This window comes from Prionailurus bengalensis, chromosome C1 (genome assembly GCF_016509475.1).
Source record: "Prionailurus bengalensis isolate Pbe53 chromosome C1, Fcat_Pben_1.1_paternal_pri, whole genome shotgun sequence".
Lineage (NCBI taxonomy): Eukaryota > Metazoa > Chordata > Mammalia > Carnivora > Felidae > Prionailurus > Prionailurus bengalensis.
The window spans coordinates 36,851,202-36,857,201 of NC_057345.1; positions in this window are offsets into that span (position 1 = coordinate 36,851,202).

Consider the following 6,000-nt stretch of genomic DNA (forward strand, 5'->3'; position numbering starts at 1 on the left):
CTTTTCTGCATGCCTGGTTTTCAAAAACTGGTTTGTCATCCTCGAGATGTCTCCCACACTATCTTGGAGAGAAAGCTTATGGCATATGGGCTGACTCCACACTCATGCTGATGTCACCAGACCCAAGTGAAAAATATGCAGCTTTCAGGATCAAAATAAAACGTTCCCCTAGGAAAATTGCTACTGCTGTGGCTCATTTCTAGTCACATTCTTTTATTATTTTATTTTATACAGCCTTTGCTGGATGTCAGGCACTGTTCTGAACACGTGACTAACATGAACTCATTTAATCCTCCTAACCAATGAGGTAGTCCAATATCCCCATTTTACAAATGGGGAAACTCAAATGCACAATGGTAAAGAAACTTACCCCACAGTTTCCAATAAATTTAGGAGGGAGAAAGCATAGCATTTTGTGTATATCCAAAGAGTGCATGGGTTAAAACAAATTGACAAAAACAGAAATAAGGTGAGGTGTGGTTGATGTGTTTCCAAGCTAATGAATGGGAACTTTTAATAACAGTTCTAAAGTCTAGATGTCTGTGTCCATATTACAGAGGCAGCAGTGAGTCTCAAAGATCCAGGTTTGATTCACAGTTGGGCCCCCCCAATGGTTATGCAGCACTGAGCAAGTCACTGGTTGTGGGCCTTGGTTATCCATCTGGGCAATGGGGATCAGGAGGTATATCAGTCAGCTATTGCTATGTGATGAATTGCCCTCAAAATTAGTGGTTAAACAGCGTTTGTTATTCTGAGTCTACCAGTTGGTTGGTGGCTCCGCTGAGCTAAGCTGGGCTTGGCTAGGCTCATGCATGTATCTGCATGTAAGTGACCCTGCTTATCTTGGCTGGGTGCTCTCCCCTGGGTGAGGGCCTGAGCAGGGACAACTGGCCTGAGTAGGTTCCCCCCGCACACGGCCTTATCCTCTAGCTTGGACTTGTTCTCTTGGCAGTGGCGGGATACCAGAAAAGAGAGAAAATTCTCTTGCAGCCTAGGCTCAGACTAGCACAGCATTCCTTGCACAAAGGTAAACCCAGGTTTACGAGGGTAAGGAAAGAGATTCCACCTACTGAAGGGAGGAGGTACAAAGTTATTTTGCAAAAAGCACAGATCTAGAAAGGGGTGTAGTACTGGGATCATTTATGTAGTAAGCTTACCACAGGAGGTGGACTCCTCTAACTTAGAAGAGAGTGTAGGGGTAGTGGGGGTCTTTAAAGTGGTAGGGAGGCCCAGACAACTAATGTCAAAGACCTGACAGTGCTTTGAGAATTATAAAGCACCCCATGATTAGTACGTCTGAGATTGGTATCCTACCTCACCTGTGGGAGTGGGAGTTCCTTGAAGCAGGGTTGCGTCCCTCTCTTGCCCACCCCTTCAGTACTGAGGCAAGTTTCACAAGTGAAAGGAAACGGAGAAGCAGAGAAGTTACTGGCAACCGGGGCACACTCTGTTCTCACTCTCAGAACCAAAAACAGACTTCAAACCTTCTGGAATCTGAGAAGCTCCCTTCCTTTTTGCAAGCTCTCCTTCCCCTTCTTGCAACCCTGCCCCCACCTCCAAGGGAGTGAGGCAGGGTATTACCTGTCTTCCTGACAACTGAGCACACACAAGGATGAGTTGCTCAAGGTCACCAACTAATGGGGGAGGGACACACTGACCCTGCTCAGGGAACCCACCTGAGGGACCGAGGGACTGACACTGACGGCTGAGTGCAGGTACTTGCTGTTCTGGCTCACGGATGGTATGGTGTTGACTGACTTACAGATGCCTTTTGGATAACACAGCTGGAGCCTTGGAAACCCATCCCCCACTTGGGATCCTCGAATTTCCCTGCTCTTCCATTCCATGGCCTCTGCCTCCCGCTCCTCCAAACTGCCTTTCCCAAACACTGGTAGGACTGCATCACATTTCTGCTTACTAATGAACTAATGTTTATTGAACTCTTACAATGGCCGATGGGCTGGGTGCTGTTCTAAGCTCTTTCCTTGATTTAACTCATTTAATCTGCTCAATTCTGTAAGGTGGTCACTATTTTTATTCCCCATTTTGTAGATGAGGCAACTAAGGCACAAGAGGTCAAAGCGACTTATTCAAGGTGATATCGTAAGCAAGTGGCAAACAGGATTTGAACTCAAGCAGTCTGGTTCCTGAGCTTGGGCTTCTCAGGCCAGAAAACCCCTCTCTCTTTTTTTTAAATAAATAGTAACAATAATATAATGATTAACATGCATGGAATCCTTACTATATGCTAGGTCCTGTTCTGTTACATGCATTAACTCATTTGATTCTTAGTACTAGAGAATGGGGGGTACCATTATTGTCCTCATTTTACAGGTGAGGAAACTGGGGCACAGTCACACCACAGGGATGGGTTGCCAGACACTCTAGCTCCAGAGCCAAACTTTATATACCTCTGAACTATCTGATTCCCCAAGGGCTGTTCAGCACAAGGGCCCAGCATCCAAAGGCTCTTTGGGTTTATGCAGTATGATCTCTGCTTTTTCCACCAAAGTATATCTTTTGTCTCTTGGCCTATGCATGTTTTTTCCTTCCCAACAAAACCTTGAGCCCCACGAGGCCAGATCTGAGGTCTGGTAGTTGCCTCACTTTCTCCAGCTCACCGCAAGAGGCCTATCAAATAAGTAGCAGGGGCTGGTGGCAGTCTGTTGAATTGAACCACAGAATGTCAGAAGGTGAAGGGATGATCTCTCAGAGGAATGAAGTGGTCACCCACCATGACCTATGCATTCGACTTGGTCCAGAACTTACTGCCATGGCTTCCAGACCCCACCAGATCCTTCAGATCCTTTCTGTAAATTAAATCCTGCTCAATATGCCCCCAGGAGGCTAGTACTTAGAGAAACCAACATCACAGCAAAGAAATACAAATGAAGATTTTGTTAATGGAGTTCCTAAATTAACACATTTTAGCTTGGGGTACCTGGGTGGCTCAGTCAGTTAAGTGTCCCACTCTTGATTTCAGCTCAAGTCATGATCTTGAGGTTTGTGAGTTGGAGCCCTGCATCAGGCTCCATGTTGACAGTGTGGAGCCTGCTTGGGATTTTCTCTCTCTCTCTCTCTCTCTCTCTTTCTCTCTCACAAATAACTTAAAAAATGAAACAGCGTCAGGCTCTGGGCTGATGGCTCAGAGCCTGGAGCCTGTTTCTGATTCTGTGTCTCCCTCTCTCTCTGCCCCTCCCCCGTTCATGCTCTGTCTCTCTCTGTCCCAAAAATAAACGTTGAAAAAAAAATAAAAAAAAAAAAAAAAGAAACAAAGAAGCCCTGCAAATTTTGGTCCAACGCACAGCAGGTTATAAACTTGGTGATTAAACCTCAGAATGGCCTTAGTTTCCCCATAACTATAATCTTTTTTTATAATTAAAAAAATTTTTAATATTCAGTTATTTTTGAGAGAGAGAGAGCGTGAACGTGAGCGGGGGAGGGGCAGAAAGTGAGGGGAACAGAGGATCCAAAGCGGGCCATTCACTGACAGCAGACAGCCAGACGTGGGGCTCCAACCAATGAACCATGAGATCATAATCTGAGCTGAAGTCTGACAACCAACTGAGCCACCCAGTCGCCCTCCTGCCATAATTATAATCTCAATTTCTCCTTTGTGAGAGGGAGTGTGTGTCGGAAAGAATGCTTCTCACCTTGGGGCGCCTGGGTGGTGCAGTCGGTTGAGCGTCCGACTTCAGCCAGGTCACGATCTCGCGGTCAGTGAGTTCGAGCCCCGCATCAGGCTCTGGGCTGATGGCTCGGAGCCTGGAGCCTGCTTCCGATTCTGTGTCTCCCTCTCTCTCTGCCCCTCCCCCGTTCATGCTCTGTCTCTCTCTGTCCCAAAAATAAATAAAACGTTAAAAAAAAAAATTAAAAAAGAATGCTTCTCACCTTACAAAAGGGAAAGAAAGTTGAGTTACCTGAGGTCACCCAGAAAGCGAAGGGTTGAGTCAAGGAATAGAATCCCTTTATTCCATCAGGAGATGGGGTGAGATGACCTTGCAAGACCTATTTCAGATTGGGGTTTCCATCATCCTGCATTGTCAGCTCTCCTAGGGAAACTGAGGTCCAGGAAAACTTACAAAAAGGGCCATGAGTGCTAAGTAAGAACTCAGCAGCACTCAACTGGGATTGAAGACTTAGAAACAAGGCTTTGAATGCCTCCAGAATATGCTCAAGAGCCTGACAGTGACTTACAAGACCCTCAGGTCCGGATTCTTCCAATATCATTTGTGAGAACTAATAAAAGGAAAGGTCATTTATTATTTTATTTTTAAGTAAACTCTACACCAAATAAGGGGCTCAAATTCACAACCCCTAAGATCAAGAGTCACACGCTGTAGCAACTGAGCCAGCTAGGTGGCCCAGGAAACCTCATTTAAAGTGGAGTCAAAGGGGTGCCTGGGTGGCTCGGTTCATTAAGCATCTGACTCTTGATTTCAGCTCAGGTCATGATCTCATGGTTCATGAGTTTGAGCCCTAAGTTGGGCTCCATGCTGACAGTGCAAAGGGGGTGGTGGTGTCGCTGCTTGGGATTCCCTCTCTGCCCCTCCCCCCACTCATCCTCTCTGTTGCTGTCTCTCAAATAAATGAATAAACTTAAAAAAAAAAAAGTGGAGTCAGAAGGAAGAGTTCTCATGCCCTATCACTCCCCAACTGCAGGCCCAACAGGAAGGGACACACCTTATAAAATTTTATTACCCAGCTGGAGGAAAAAGGGTTTTTTTCTCCCTAGCAACTGCCCAGCCAATGAGACAATGCCACAATTCAGCCAATGAAAAGCCACTATACTTCAAACTCTCAGTTTACTTCAATGGACTTTTTGTTTCTAATAGCCCCTCCTAACTTCCTCCTTTCCTCTGTAAAAGAACTTCCTCTCCTTTGTTTCCTAGACTTGCCTGTGGTTTTTGCCAGGCTTAGTTGTCAGGAGTTGCAACTCTCTGCTATTCCAGAATACGCCACTTTGCTGTTAAAATAACTGATAGTTTTCATTTTAAGGTTAACATATCTAGGCTTTTTACAGGTGGGCCTTTCATTCAGTCAGACATTTCTGCAGGGCCTACTACGTGCTAGGCACCAATCATAAAGGACCTCACACACTGCTCACAATTATGTGAGGTAGGCATTATAACCCCCCCCCCCCTTTTACAGGTTAAGGCGGCATTATAACCACCCCCCTTTTACAGGTTAAGGCACAGGTTCAGAGAAGTAAACACAGAACTGGAGTAACAGCGGAGTGTTTCAGCAGGTGCCATTTCCAGCCACAAAGTACTTTCCCACACCACATCCCACAGAGTTTCACTTCCAGGGGCAGTAATGGTAGTACTGCTTGATGGTTAAGAGCAATGGTTTGAGATTAGAGCTGAGTTTGAGTCCCCACTCAGCCATGTGTGTGACCACAGAAGTCATTTAACCCTTCTTGTCCTCAGTTACCTGACCTAGAAAATAAGGTTAATAAAAATGCCTTCCTCATAGGTCTGTTGGGAGGACAAATGACATAAAACACATAAACAGAAAGTCCTATGATAGAGGCCTGGGTGGGAGTATTTTGTTTGTGTATCTAACCCCCCACCCCATCCCCTCTTTGGAAGAGTGCCAGGTCCCCAGACTCCTGGTCGGGTGTTCCTTCTGCTCTCTGGATGTAAAATCCAGGAGGGCCCATGACTGGAGAAGGGGAGGTGGCTGAGCAAAAGGACAAGTGATCAATGATCTGGCCATGAAGAGCCTTGAGTGAGACACATGTGGTCCCTGATTTGGGGAAAGGGAGAGGGAGGCAGGTGGGCTTCCCAGGGAAACTTCCTGTGCCCCTGGAAGCTCTGAGGGTGGGAGAGGTGAGCATCCTGGGAGGGTCTCCAAGAAAGGTGCGACTGAACTATTTGCGGGGGGGTTAATCAGGTCCTCGAGTCCAATCGGTCGCTGCTCTCGTCCTCTTGGCCGGCTTTTCCCCCGCAGAGGGCTCTTGCCGGCCGCGTCTTCCGGGAAGCTGGGGCTGTGAGGTGC